Genomic DNA, 16,091 nt, shown 5'->3' with positions numbered 1-16,091 from the left:
AATACCCTGGAAGTTATTGAGTTCTGTCACTATCAATTGATTAAGCTTTTCACTTTCTGTACAATAGAAGATGTTTAAACACAGATAGCTTTTAGGGAAACACTTCTCTCGTTGGGCTAAGACAGTATTTAAAACTTAAATTTGTCTGTATCGGTAGGCCTACTCTGTCTTGGGTGGAAGGAAAGGCCCAACTTTTGAAAGTACCATGCTCAGATTCCTATTAACGTCTCAGATTAAATTATTTTAGAACAGGGACAGTTTCGTTGCAAACAAGACACACTGATTTGGCATAGGAGAAATATGATGAGATGAACATATAGGCCTATCTCTGTCCATGCGGTCAATTACCATGAGACTGCTTGCTTGACAATAACCGTCTGATAAAATGTTGTGACCGCCAAAACCATAGGACCAAGTCTGTTTAGCTTCAGAGAAAAAACAGCAGAGAGATGCATGGTGGTATGGCTGCTGGCCATGTTCCTATATGTAATAGAGTGTTGTGAAGGCAAAGCTGCTGCATTTAAGTTTGCAGCAAAGTGCACAGAACTGTTTTAGCCAGAAATGTACACAGGCACAAGAATATAACAAACCATATCAATCTTGTCCAAGAAACAAGCAGCAAAGCTTTTGGAATACAATAGTAAAGCTTCTACAGTATCTATGGTAAGGGCAGTGAAAATGTCAGTAGCTTTCTTACATAAAATATTGAACATACAACAGGTACATTCATTGGTTGTTTTCATTTTATTGCAATTTGTTGTAATAATTCATTAAGAATTATTGTAGAAAGAGCAACACGTTCAATCTGTGAATATTTGATCATATTTGGGTACATGTTGCATACACCTAAAGACTGGAGGTTTATCATGTTTCCTTACTCTGTCTCAGATTCTGTATTTACTGGCATACTATTAATTCTAAGAATTAAAAGTGAGTATGGAGAAAAAGCTATCTTTTAATTACTTTTTGGTAACGTTCCACAGTCGCACAAAAATTGGCAACAGAGTGGGGTCAAGGTCAGGGAACGAATTAATTAAATTCTCATATCAAAAGAGAAAGAAATGCTTTGTAAAGTATTTTGACATTTTTTTAAATAACTTTTTGAGGGGGGAAAGGGCACTTAGTCAAAGTGTTTTTCGCTTGGAAAATAAATAAATGTATGTGTTTCTTAAGTGTCATCTGTCTGCCAGTAATGGTAGTTGAAATGTGTATTCTTCATGTCTGTGTTGTTACGCCTGACAGTCCTGCCCACAGAGTGAGCAATTTGTATCAACTTCCTCCCCCATCCGCCACAAGGGTACCATTTGTATAATGGTACAACAATGTACACTGCCACACCATTAACAGTTGAGTGCTGTTTGATTTGAATCTCAATGAAATTGAGTGTCACTAATCATAATATCTCTCATCACAAAATCGAACTGTGCCACTATATGATTTTAAACTTTAATCCAAAGTAATGATGCAGGCTGTTTGTGATTTTTCTTGTTATCATCCTCATATCTTGGTTGTCACCCTTCTGTGTTGTCACCCTGTTTTACCTATGCTCCAGAGATGTCCTGGGGTGCTATCCTATTGTGTGTGTGTGTGTGTGTGTGTGTGTGTGTGTGTGTGTGTGTGTGTGTGTGTGTGTGCGCGCGCGCGCAGGTGTCTGTTGTAAAGCAGACTGAATCAAGTTTTCCTCTAGGATTTTGCCTGAGCTTAGCTCCATTCCTTTTCTTTTTATGCTTAAAAACACTAGTCCTTGTCAATAACAAGCATACCCATAACATGATGCAGCCACCACCATCCTTGAACAAATGAAGAGTGGTACTCAGTGATGTTGTGTTGGATTTGCCCCAAATATAATGCTTTGTATTTGTTAAATAAAGTCAATTTTTTTGCCACATTTCTTGCAGTATTACTTTAATGGCTTTGTCGTGTCTTTGGCTATGCCAGATTAATTGATAAGACATGCCATTCTATAAAATAATTTATCTGTAATTAATATCACCTGATTGAGCTAATCATGTAAATGTAATTAACTAGAGAGTTGGGCACCACAAAATAATATTTATAGAACTGTTATCTTCCGAATAAACTCTTAAAGACCTAGTAATATTTTACATCCATAGCAGTCAACATTAATCTTCATCTTACTTCAGTCTCATCTGAAAGTTGTAAATTATTGGTTATCTGCAAGAACCCTGGGTAACAATTTGAATCAGCAATAAAAAATTGGGTTTAATAATTTATTTACTAAATACCTAACTAATCACACATACACATAATTAAATCATAACTTGATTACAAATTACGTCATAAAGGAAAACGCCCCTAGCCTAGCGGACGGAATAGATATGACAGCTTGTTACACAAAGGAAAAGGGGCTGGGTTGAGTGAAAGTGCGGGAGAATGAGGAACAAAGGGAAAAAGCTGTGCTGTCGTAAATACAGTATCTTATGCATTCTAAATTACCGCACATTTGGAAAAGGAAAATGCAATAAATATTTACTCTGAGCTGCGCTTCAGTAGGTTGGTGGTAGATGGAAGACTGTGTTGCCAAACCGAGTCCTTTGAAGAATGTCTCTGGTGGTCAATTGTATACGTTGTAGTAATTTCGTTGTGTGGTAGATGGGATACTCTGTCTGTTCCTTCCTAACCTGCATTTGCAGCTGCGGTCGCTAACTCAACGGCTAGAAGGTATCACAACCAAAGCTCATGCTGATGTTGGCTTCGTTCTGTAGTTATTATCTGAACCATTCTGACATAGGACCCTCATCCTACCTCATCGGAACAGGAAGTTCTGTTGTTGTCAAGGCTTTATATAGGAAGGGAGAAGAGGACGTGTTTGAAAAGTTTTGTAGCCCATGTCCCTTCACAGAGTGAGCAGCCCTAATTTATGAAAACCCACATCTCACATTTTAGAAGCTAAAATCACATTTCATCCCGTCACAAATAATTTCATATTCAAACATTTAAATTGAACAACAATTCCATGTGAATCTGATAACTCTGATGTGTAGACTTTCCACTGTAGAGTTTGTCATCTTATCATTGATGAGAATGTCTCAGATGACAACCGAACTGACATCATATTCATTAAGTACCACTGCATATGTTCAATTGTTCAGATTACCAGAATATAGTTCATTTCCCCCCACCTACTGATGTTCCCAGAATCTCTATGTTAACCAATTTTTTTTAATGTAACCTCAGTAGAGTAGAGAGAGGAAAAAGGGGGGAAGAGGTATTTATGACTGTCATAAACCTATCCCCCATGCCAACGTCATGACAGCTTATTGCATGTTTTTGAATATTTGTGTTCTGTACAGGCATCCTTCTTTTCACTCTGTCATTTACTTAGGTTAGTATTGTGGAGTAACTACAATGTTGTTTAACCATCTTATGTTTAGTCCTATCAAGGCCATTCAATTATGTAACCTATTTAATGTCACCATTGGCCATGGGGAAATCCCTGAGCGGTTTTCTTCCTCTCCGGCAACTGAGATAGGCAGGATGCCTGTATCTTTGTAGTGACTTTTTGCGAGGCATTGGAAAACCTGTCTTTGTGGTTGAATGTGTGATTGAAATTCCCTGCTCCACTGAGGGACCTTACATATGTATGTGTGGTGTACAGAGATGAGGTGGTTATTCAAAACTCATGTATAATACTATTATAGCACGCAAGAGTGAGTCCATGGAACTTATATGACTTGTTAAGCGCATTTTTACTTCTGAACTTACTTAGGCTTGCCATAACAAAGGGGCTGAATACTTATTGACTCAAGACATTTAATTTTTTCATTTTTTACAAATGAAAATGTGTAAACATTTAGAAAAACATAATTCTACTTTGACATTATGGGGTATTGTGTGTAGGCCAGTAACAACAAAACTCAATTGAATCAATTTTAAATTCAGGCTGTAACACAACAAAATGTAGAAAAAGTGAAGGGGTGTGAATACTTTCTGAAGGTACTGTATGTGTGTGTGTGTGTGTGTGTGTGCGTGCGTGTATGAGTGCGTTTATCACAACCCAATATGAGCCCTGTGAGGTTGTAAGGTATGCTCCCCCCTCTTATACCACCCCTCCAAGTGTCAGCCCAAGCAGTCTCCTGACAAGCCACCCCTGTTCCATAGCAGAATGCTCATATTGATCTGCACGAGGGTTACAGAAATAAGTAAATAAATCAACATGGCCGCCGGAGTTCAAATCCTGCCCTTGACGTGTGTGTGTGTGTGTGTGTGTGTGTGTGTGTGTGTGTGTGTGTGTGTGTGTGTGTGTGTGTGTGTGTGTGTGTGTGTGTGTGTGTGTGTGTGTGTGTGTGTGTGTGTGTGTGTGTGTGTGTGTGTGTATATGCGAATGGGTGCGTGTGTGTGTGTGTAGGGAGTTAGCAGCTGAGCAGCGGAGGGAAATCGAGTCAGAAAGGGTTCTGCATTGTTGAACCAGAATGACATTGATTGACAGGGTCTGAAGGAAAGCTGATAGCCATGTTTGGCATGCTGGTTTAAAGGACAGACGTGACTGCCGATCCAAAGTCGGTGGAGAATGAATTCAGCGGGCAATCGCTCCAAGTGGTCACACTGCGTGAGAGAGGTGAGGAGGAAACTTTCACATATGCAACTTGGTTCACTTTTTAGTTTTGCCGTAATTGTTATTCTTTGTTTGTACTTACTTCTGCTAAGGTTATTTTTGAGTAGTTGGTTTTTGGGCTCCGTGTTATATATGTTGTGCTCGTTTTATCCCAGGTACTGATTTCCCCCTCAGCCCTCTGGCATGCAGTAAAATGTTTCTGACCCAGGACTGGCCTCAATGTTAAACAAATAGCACTATGTGGTGTCAATAGAAAGAGAAAGCCAGGACCACAAGTGATCTCGTTACCCAGGCCTGAGTGACACACTCTGTCAACCTCACACTAAAATTACCACCCTTTAGTGTGGGTGCCTCCCAATATTGTACCTTATTCCCTATATAGTGCACTACTTTTGACAAGTGCACTACATAGGGTATAGGGTGCCATTTGGGATGCAACCTGTGATTCAGACAGACCCCTCAGCTTAGGACTTCAAAACACACACTTAGCTGTCTCTGTAATGGACTGAACCTGCAATTGAAGCAATTTCCCTCAACTAGTTAATACTTTCACTTATTCTACAGCAACAAAAGAACGAACAACACCATCTGCCGCATTATAGCAGTGATTACAACCAAGGTGGGATAATTATTACAGTGGTGCAAGCCGAAGCGCAGTTCAAAGGTTTCCTTTCTGCTAGAATCTCTGAAGTTTCCCAACTGCTGTTGAGGTGGGCACTTTGCTTGCGTTTTTCTGTCAGGCGCTGCACTGCCTGTGGAACCATTCATATTGTGTTGAAAAACAATATTGAATGGTTTGGTCTGCCTGAGTTTTGAAGTACCCCCTGTTGGTAGAGAAACGGTTCAACAGCAGCTGCTGTTCTAGGGGAAACATCGCTGGGGAATGGAAACCTGAGCAATAAACTGACCAATTAATTGTGCTAAGGCAGTTGGGTTTGGAGGCTAATCTTAGCAACCACTCTGCATTCAGGTGGCCTACGAGGCAGCTCAGAATATTCAGCCTATGAGGCAACTCAGAATGCTGTCTTACCTCTCCTAGCTCATCTCACTCTCCCCTTCCCTAATGCATGATAGCTTATAAACTGTTTTATCTGCCGTTATCCATCAGTCTGATGTGCAACACTTTGGCCTCCACTGGCGGCTAAGAAGCTAATCAGGAAATTGATCAAAATAGCAGTTTCAAATATTGGCTTTAATAGAGCCGACGTCAAATATTCCAGATTTATCAACATAAAAGTCCTATAGTAATGAAAACTGAACTGGATTGTGAACGGATGCGGTTCAGAATTGTGTGTGTGTTTGTTTGTCAATTTGTGTCTGTGTTTTTGGTTTTGCTATTGTTGTGGGGACCAGAAGCCTTGAGGAAAAGGAAACACAGAGCTGCCGACATGGGCCACCGCTGCTCACGAGGACCCGTTGCTCTGTAGCCAACGTTGAGTAGGACCTTCAAGACTGTTAACCCTCACAAGGACTCAATCCCAAGCCATGTCTTCAAAGCATGTGCAGACCATCTGGCTGGAGTGTTCATGGACATTTTCAACCTCTCTCTATCCCTCTCTGTCGTCCGCACTTACTACAATATGGCCTCCATTGTTCCTGTACCCAAGCAAGCCAAGGTAACTGAACTAAATGACTATCGCCCCCGTAGCACTCACTTCTGTCATCATGAAGTGCTTTGAAAGGTTACTCAAGAACCATATCTCCTCCACCATACCCAACAACCTTGACCCACTGCAATTTGCATACCGCCCCAACAGATCCATGGACGATGCAATCGTCGTTGCACTGCACACCGCCCTATCCCACATGGACAAGAGGACTACCTACCGTATGTGAGAATGCTGTTCATCGACTACAGCTCAGATTCTAACACCATAGTGCCCTCCAGAAATTGTGTAATAGTCAACTTAAAATATTGTCATATAATAATCATAGATCCATCTTCCGTATAAATAGCCTTTAGAATATATGTAAACAAACCATAAATGTCTACATTTGTGTATCCTTGGAAAGCTTAGAGTGCTATTATATGATTCAGTATCAATACTATGTCTGTGGATTGACTGCATTGTTTGAATGGAATGTTGGTATATTGGCAGTTGATACATGTTTTTATATGGAATCATCTCTCTAAAACTCTGGTTAGCTAGCTGACAGACATACAGTGAGATACGTTTTTCAAATTCATTATTTTACACAATTTCTCATCACAGTGCTGCCAAACCATGGTTTACCAACTCCCTGACCAAAATGATGACCTTTATCCCATTATAAGATGGTTCTTGTCCATTCTAGAATTCTAATTCCTATTTCTATGAGGGTGATCTCCAGGGGGGTAGGGGCCCCCAAATCCTTTGGGGGGGTGTATGGCACACCAGTGGCATACTCTAATATATCTACTGCTATTTGATTTTGAATTTTAAGACCCCTTGAATTATAAAAAAAATATATCAAAGAAATTATTTGATGAAACATTATTTTTTGCCTTACATGGAACAACAGATAGCCCCCCCCCCCCCCCCCCAAAAAAAAAATTAAAGGACGTTTGTTCTGAACAACCAACATGTATGTGTTTGTGAGAGTCTCATCTTTCCATAGAGAAGTCATAATAGTTTGTAGGCCAAACCACTCGGACGCTACAGTCAATTTTGTGAGAAGACCGATTTTCGGGATGTCTAATGGTTACATAGGCAGATGTGGTGGATTGAGACAAAATCCAATGCAAAAAAATATACAGTATACTGTATATGTGTACCTTAAACTGACAGATTTTTATGGGGATTTGTTTATTCTGCTAATTGCTTTTCAGCAGGGGCACTGACATCGACATTAGGGTTAGATTTAGAGGTTAGGGAAAATAGGATATTGAATGGGAATCAATTGTTTGGTCACCACCAGGATAGTAAAATGTGTGTGTGTGTGTGTGTGTGTGTGTGTGTGTGTGTGTGTGTGTGTGTGTGTGTGTGTGTGTGTGTGTGTGTGTGTGACATATGGCTGTCTATACTTCTCAGCCTGTGATTTTCAAGAGGCATGTTTCTTTACAAACAGGCATTGGCAAGGGATCTCTTTTGTTGGTGATCCTCTCAGCTTTGTTTTCTGCCCTTTTAATTCATGTCTTTCATAAAGAGCAGAGAGAAGATTAGTTACACTTGGCCCATAATTTCATTTTCTAGAGAGGAAGATTTTGTACACAAGAAAATCAAAACAGTTGGACTTCATCGGACTTCAAGGGCTATATTGTTTTTCTACCTTCCCCCATTCCATATTTCCATAATGTTGATCAATTCAGGAATGTCGTGGCCATACTTAAAAAGGTTAGAAACAATGGCTGTTGTGCATTCCATTATGATTCCGTTATGATTGCGGTTATGGAATTATAAATTGTAAATTTACTAAAAAATGTCATACTAACATTTTGTATGATATTGAATACTAAGAATTATTGACAATCAAAGCTTATTAACTGATATCACTATGTCACTTTTAATAGTCAGATAAACATATGTATTTGTTCATATATAGCTAACAAAAGTGTTTTGAAGGGATGTTGTGCAGTAATAGACTACAGTTCATCACTCTGGAGTGATTCAAACACCTTAAGAAGAAGTACCACTGTGTCATGCAAACAAATGGTCTTTCCTCACTCATTGCTGCTGAGAGTTGCTGAGGACTAATTAATTCAAGAACAAATGTCCCTGAAGGCCACAATTAATGATAAACTTATAAGACATCATGGTGCCCATGAGGTCTGGAGCTCATCCTTGTGCTTATGCTTCTGGTGTTGTTACTTATCCAGCTGTAAGTTCACACACTGTAAAACAGTATATCTTGCTCAACTAGTTAAGTACAATTTACTCAAAATGTTACTAAAAGTAACATTCACTCACTTTCACTCAGTAGCTTTTACTTAATGATTCATTATTGTAGATTGTACAAAATCAGATTGAGTAATTGACAGAACAAATTAGTTATAGATGCAAGCTCTTTGATTACGTATGACATAATGCACGCTGACGTTGCAAAAGCGCATTCATTAGGTTCAGAACAATTATTTCCAATATGACGGCACAATCCCTGCGATTTCTCAAATTGGAATAATCTCCGTAACAAGCATTTTTTTATTATTGTCGTCAACAGTAGATACTTTCTCAATGGTAAAAAGTTTAAGTATAATCTGTCAAGCTAGCAATCAGGCTAACTAACTGTCAAACCAGAGCTATCAAGTAACGTTACTAACATGACTTGAAAATGCGGGAATAGTGGTGGAGAAGTAGTGATGCAAATAACCAAACAACAGTTTAAATCAAGTTCAGCTATGGCCATTATATCTGTATTTTTTTTAATGAATTACAGCTGGAAATGAAATGCAGGCAAGTCAAGTTTGTAATACCTACATGTTTCAAGCAGACTAACATAGTCCCCGTAGCACTCACATCTTTAGCCATGAAATGCTTTGAAAGGCTGATCATGGCTCACATCAACACCATCATGCCAGACACCCTGAGCACACTCCAATTCACATACCGCACCAACAGATCCACAGATGACACGATCTCTATTGCACTCTACACTGCCCTCTCCCACCTGGACAAGAGGAACACCTATGAGATAATGTTGTTCATTGACTGCAGCTCAGCGTTCAACACCATAGTGCTATCCAAGCTCATCACTAAGCTCAGGACCATGGGACTGAACACCTCCCTCTAAAACTGGACCCTGGACTTCCCCCAGGTGATGAGGGTAGGCAACAACTTGGGCTGTTACTATGACCGTATAACTGCCACACCGGCAGTCACCAGTCATGACCCTAGTAAAATTTCACCTGACCATTGAGTCACGATAACTAGGCTCCTCCAAACTGGGTTCTGATATCGCTGATGGTCATTAGTAGCCTACTAAACTTGCTAACAGCCAGCTGCTAATAGCCTGTTACTCAGCGTTCTATTGTCCCTCTAATCATTCTGACATCAATGCAAATGCATTTGAAAATCACATTAAACACGTAATGAGAGCCCTGGCATTCAGTTTGAGCGGAACAGGATCACCTGTGGCAAAGCGAGAGCCAGCTCCTCATAGCTGGTTGATGGAAGGAATAATATCCTCCATTCGATATTCAAGTGCATATGGATTACATATATTTTTCTTCTCTGCCCCTGTTCCGACAGGTATGATAATGGCCCATTCTAAATCAAAAGGAGTTTCACAAACATCATACCCCACGCTCCCTACAAATGCCTGTCTTGGGGGTATGATATTTGTGCACCTGTAACTTTCTTACACATCATTATTCACGATTCATTCAGAACTATCCGTAATCGTGGTAGCATCCACATTAATGTAGAAGTGTTTAGAAACATATTCTATTCTTATATTCAATAAAAGTGACTCCAAAATGCCACAAAACATTATTTACCATTAATTTATATTGGGCACAAAAGAATCTGAAACAGAACCAAAACAAACAGCAAATGCATCCAACAAGTATGTAAGTTAATTTGTCCCAATAGTTTTGGTCCCCTAATTTTTTTTTTTTTTTTGATACATTTGCATAATGTAGCCCAGCCCATAGGCCAATATGTGACCTTTTTCAAGAAGCTCGACAAATGTCGCACGTCACTACTACACAGGAGAGTCATTTTAATGTTTTTTTATTTTATCAGTGACTAGCCATGACAATCCCTTTGTACTGTAGTTATGGGTTTGGATTATGGTTAATTGTTTAGATAGCTAGCTAGTTACCTAAACATTAGCTAGTTGTCTAAACACAAGACCCAGAAGAGAATGATTATACGACCCATCAAGTTAGCCAGGCGTGTCGGGGGGTGATTGGGGGTGACAACAAAAATGGTGCAGGAAGAAATGGCAGCAGTTTTATGGGCGCCCAACCAATTGTGCTATTATGTGTTTTTTCGTGTTATTTGAAACTTATTTTGTACATAATGTTTCTGCAAACGTATCTTACAGCAAAAAATAGATTCTGGATATCAGGACAGCGATCACTCACCTCAGATTAGACAAAGATTTTTTTTTCTTCAACAAGCAAGACACACAAGACATTCTCCAAACACCCGACAGGGCCAACATCCCCGTTATTTGCAAGAGGAAGCGACGCAGATACAGAGGACAAAGCGCCGGATGCCTGGTCAGGACCAGGAAAAGGTGAGTGGGAAAGCTGCCATTACCGTCAATACTACTCGCCAACGTGCAATCATTGGACAATAAACTAGACGAGGTACGATCATAAATATCCTACCAACGGGACATCAAAAACTGTGTTACTGATGGTAAGCTTTGTTACTTTGGTCCCAGCTCTCTGCAGGTCATTCACTAGGTCCCCCCGTGTGGTTCTGGGATTTTTGCTCACCGTTCTTGTGATCATTTTGACCCCACAGGGTGAGGTTCTTGCGTGGAGCCCCAGATCGAGGGAGATTATCAGTGGTCTTGTATGTCTTCCATTTCCTAATAATTGCTCCCACAGTTGATTTCTTCAAACCAAGCTGCTTACCTATTGCAGATTCAGTCTTCCCAGCCTGGTGCAGGTCTACAATTTTGTTTCTGGTGTCCTTTGACAGCTCTTTGGTCTTGGCCATAGTGGAGTTTGGAGTGTGGCTGTTTGAGGTTGTGGACAGGTGTCTTTTATACTGATAACAAGTTCAAACAGGTGCCATTAATACAGGTAACGAGTGGAGGACAGAGGAGCCTCTTAAAGAAGAAGTGACAGGTCTGTGAGAGCCAGAAATCTTGCTTGTTTGTAGGTGACCAAATACGTATTTTCCACCATAATTTGCAAATAAATGTATTAAAAATCCTACAATGTGATTTTCAGGATTTTTTTTTTCTCATTTTGTCTGTCATAGTTGAAGTGTACCTATGATGAAAATTACAGGCCTCTCTCATCTTTTTAAGTGGGAGAACTTGCACAATTGATGGCTGACTAAATACTTTTTTGCCCCACTGTAGCTAGCTTCATCTGGCTGGTGAGGCTCGACCGGACCGGGTTATGTGTTGTGAAGCTAGCAACAACAAGGATTAGGCACAACAGTGGAATTTGCGTTTTGCCTTCCAAATTAAAGTATGTCAATGACAGTAATGCAAATGAAAGCAAATAGTGGAATTATGCCATATTTTATTTTGAAGTCTAATCGAAAAGTCCACTATTGTGGCTAATCCTTTTTGTGGCTAGCTTCACATAGATATGTCCGACCACCTGTTATCAAATAAGAACTGTCTTGTAAATTAGGGTAATTTTAGATGATGACACCTAGCTATATAGTTAACTAGCTAACTATAGTTACTGAAACATATGTCGTTTTGATATGTTTTTGGGAAGAACATTGTTTGTATCCACGAGCGAGCTAGCTTTGTTTTATGACGAAATGGCGTTCCATAGAAATCCTGGCTGAAAATGAAACGACTGAACAAAAGAACAATGAAACAACACAGCAAGTAAGTGAAAGAAATAGGTTTTGATTATGTTTTACAAGTAATGGGGACATACGTAAATGTCCCAAAAAATCATTTTTGGTCAGTTTGGTGTGTGTGTGTGTAACCTTTATTGGACTAGGCAAGTCAGTTAAGAAAAATGTCTTATTTACAATAACTGCCCGGATGACGCTGGGCCAATTGTGCACCGCCCTATGGGACTCCCAATCACAGCCGGATGTGTTACAGCCTGGATTAGAACCAGGGACTGTAGTGATGCCTCTTGTACTGAGATGCAGTGCCTTAGACCGCTGTGTCCGTGTGTGTGTGTGTGTTAACTATTGTACTCTACTAGAATGCTTAAAGTGCCTCTAAAATTGTAAATATCGATTATCGGTATCATGTTTGGCAAGGAACATTTCGGGTATCGGACAAAAATTTCATATCGGTGCACCACTACTTGATACCATTTGAAAGGAAACACTTTGAAGTTTGTGGAAATGTGAAATTAATGTAGGAGAATATAACACATTAAATCTGGTCAAAGATAATACATAGAAAAACCACACGTTTTTCAATATTTTTTTGTACCATCATCTTTGAAATGCCATAATGTATTATTCCAGCCCATGGCAGCAGTGTTTGTGCACAGTTTTAGACTGATCCAATGAACTATTGTCTTTCTGTTCAAAATGTTGTATAAAGACTGTCCAAATGTGCCTAATTGGTTTATTAATAACTTTTCAAGTTCATAACTGTGCACTCTAGTTTTTCAAGTAATCTCTACTGTAAATTGGACAGTGCAGTTAGATTAACCAGAATTTAACCTTTCTGCAAATATCAGATACGTCTATGTCCTGGGAAATGTTCTTGATACTTACAACCACATGCTAATCGCATTATTTTTCATAATGTTTTATTTTTATTTCACCTTTATTTTACCAAGTAGGCCAGTTGAGAGCAAATTCTCATTTACAACTGCGACCTGGCTGTCACCACTTCTGCCGAAGTCAGTACCTCTCCTTGTTCTGGCGGTGTTCGGCGGTCGACGTCACAGGTCGTCTAGCTGACACGGTTGCCAGCCTCAACAACACTCTGTAGGGTAGCACCATAGTATAGCCGGAGGACCGATAGCCTTCCTCCTCCTCTGGGTACATTGACTTACAAACCTATGAGGCTCATGCTTCACCCACTTCCATAGACTTACACAGTAATTATGACAACTTCCAGAGGACGTCCTCCAGCCTATTATAGCTCTTGTAGCATGAACTGACATGTTGTCCACCAAATCAAAGGATCAGATAATTAATCTAGTAGTGAAAGCAATAACTACAACTAGCTAGCACGGCAGTGTATAAAATGTGGTGAGTAGTAATTAAGAGAGAGAAAGAAAATAGTTTAAAACTTTTGAACAAATTAATTTCATCCAAAATGAAGTAGAAATAGCCTACTGAAACACCCTGCTCAAACATAGGGATGCTATGTTAACTAGCTGGCAATGACTTTCCAACACAACACTGGAACACTTCCAAGTTTAACCTTTTAGTGATCCCTTCCCACGCCAATCGGGATCGATTTGACAACATCCAGTGAAATTGCAGGGCGCCAAATTCAAACTACAGAATAATCAAGATTTAAGATTCACGATAATATAGGTGTAATACATCAAAATAAAGCTTAAATTCTTCTTAATCCAGCCAGGGTGTCAGATTTCAAAAAGGCTTTACGGCGAAAGCAGACCATGCAATTTTCTGAGGACAACGCCCCGCATACAAACAAAAAATAATTTTCAACCAGGCAGGTGGTAACGATAATAAATGCCTTACCTTTGAAGATCTTCTTCTGTTGGCACTCCAAAATGTCCCAGAAACATCACAAATGGTCCTTTTGTTCTATAATATCCTTCTTTATATCCCAAAAATGTATATATTTGGCGCGTTTGATTCAGAAATACACCGGTTCCATCTCGCCCTACATGACTACAAAGTATCTAATAAGTTACCTGTAAACTTGGTCCAAACATTTCAAACAACGTTCCTAATCCAACCTCAGGTATCCTAAAACATAAATAATCTATTAAATTTAAGACGGGACAAACTGTTTCCAATACCAGATAAAAACAACTTGAGGCGCGTTCCAGGTTACGCGCACCAAACAGTAGAATCCATCTGGAGTGACACTTACAAAGAACAGCCGTACATCTTAATTTTTCAAAAGAAAAACATCAAACAAATTCTAAAGACTGTTGACATCTAGTGGAAGCCATAGGAACTGCAACCAGGTTCCTATTAAATAGGGCTTTCAATAGAAACCTAATGGGAAAAACTATGACCTCAATTTTTTTTCCTGGATGGTTTGTCCTCGGGGTTTCACCTGCCAAATCAGTTCTGTTATACTCAAAGACATTATTACATGCATATCCTAGCTTCTGGCCCTGAGTAGCAGGCAGTTTACTTTGGGCACTCTTTTCATCTGGACGTGAAAATACTGCCCCCTATCCCTAAGAAGTTTTTAATAAGGTAATTGGTATGACTAATTTATTTCCAACCAAGGCCCGCCAGTGTAACTGCTTACTTGAATATACACTAATGTTACTGCATGATTGCAGCGGGTTTACTAACCGGTTAGTTCTATTAGCTAAGCAGACTATGACGTTACTTTAGTTAATAGGGTGTGTGTAGCGGATGTAGGCTGTGTGTAACGGTTTGACTTGGATTTTTCTTTTATCCTGGTCACTTTCAGCTGATGTGTTGTGCATTGAAGTCCATAAGTGACGGGAAGAGAAGGAATACTACATGGCTGTTATGAGAGTGAACTCTGTTTACGCATGACCATAGGTGTATGCATTATGCCGATTCTGTTGAAAAACATTTCTTAACCTCTCTGGGATATGAAAGACGCTAGCGTCCCACCTGGCCAAAAGCTAGGTAAAATGCAGAGCGCCAAATTGAAATAAATTACTATAAACTTTCATTAAATCACACATGCAAGATAGCAAATTAAAGCTACACTTGTTGTGAATCCAGCAACATGTCAGATTTCAAAAAATAATTTTTGGCGAAAGAAAAATATGCTATTTTCTGAGGATAGCACCATAGTAAACAAAGAGAGAGAAGCATATTTCAACCCTGCAGGCGTGACACAAGACGCAGAAATAAAAATATAATTCTTACCTTACCTTTGACGAGCTTCTTCTGTAGGCACTCCAATATGTCCCATAAACATCACAAATGTTCCTTTTGTTCAATTAATTCCGTAGATACATACCCAAAATGTCCATATATTTGGCGCGTTTGATCCAGAAAAACACCGGTTCCAACTTGCGCAACGTGACTACAACATATCTCAAAAGTTACCTGTAAACTTTGCCAAAACATTTCAAACTACTTTTGTAATACAACTTTAGGTATTTTTTTATGTAAATAATCGATAAAATTGAAGACGGGATCTGTGTTCAATACAGGAGGAAAACAAACTGTAGCTAACTTTCTGGTCAAGCGCCTGTATCTAACAGTACACTTCAAGTTACCATCGTTCAAGATGGCTGCACTTCTTCATTACACAAAGGAAAAACCTCAACCAATTTCTAAAGATGTTTGACATCCAGTGGAAGAGGTAGGAACTGCAAGAAGGTCCCTTAGAAATCTGGATTCCCAATGAAAATTAATTTAAAAGAGAGTGATGTAAAAAAAAAAACTGAATAGTTTGTCCTCTGGGTTTCACCTGCTAAATAAGTTCCGTTATACTCACAGACATCATTCAAACAGTTTTAGAAACTTCATAGTGTTTTCTATCCAAATATACTATGAATATCCTATCTTCTGGGGATCAGTAGCAGGCAGTTGAATTTGGGCATACATTTCATCCTGATGTGAAAATACTGCCCCCTGTCACCAAAAAGTTAAAAGGAAGCAAAATGGGAATAAACATACCTGAATTTGTCCAACAGAAACTCTTGTTTGCAACTGTTTATTTTATTTAACCTTTATTTAACTAGCCATGATTGACTGAGAAAATGAGTGGGCTGGACATGCCGAGAGATGAGTTTGGATTTGTCTGTCATGTAGCCTGCTTCTATAATGTGATCTGGTCA

General features: G+C 39.4%; 1 long non-coding RNA gene across 1 annotated transcript; it reads left to right on the top strand.

The window, feature by feature from the left end:
• Positions 1–4,361: 4,361 nt before the first annotated feature.
• LOC110521952 lies at positions 4,362–6,999 on the top strand. The gene is made up of 3 exons (XR_002473244.2): positions 4,362–4,579; positions 5,930–6,192; positions 6,334–6,999. It is a non-coding gene; the product is annotated as an uncharacterized LOC110521952 (long non-coding RNA).
• Positions 7,000–16,091: the final 9,092 nt, after the last annotated feature.

This window comes from Oncorhynchus mykiss, chromosome 4 (assembly GCF_013265735.2).
Source record: "Oncorhynchus mykiss isolate Arlee chromosome 4, USDA_OmykA_1.1, whole genome shotgun sequence".
Lineage (NCBI taxonomy): Eukaryota > Metazoa > Chordata > Actinopteri > Salmoniformes > Salmonidae > Oncorhynchus > Oncorhynchus mykiss.
This window is presented reverse-complemented; position numbering and strand designations above follow the sequence as displayed.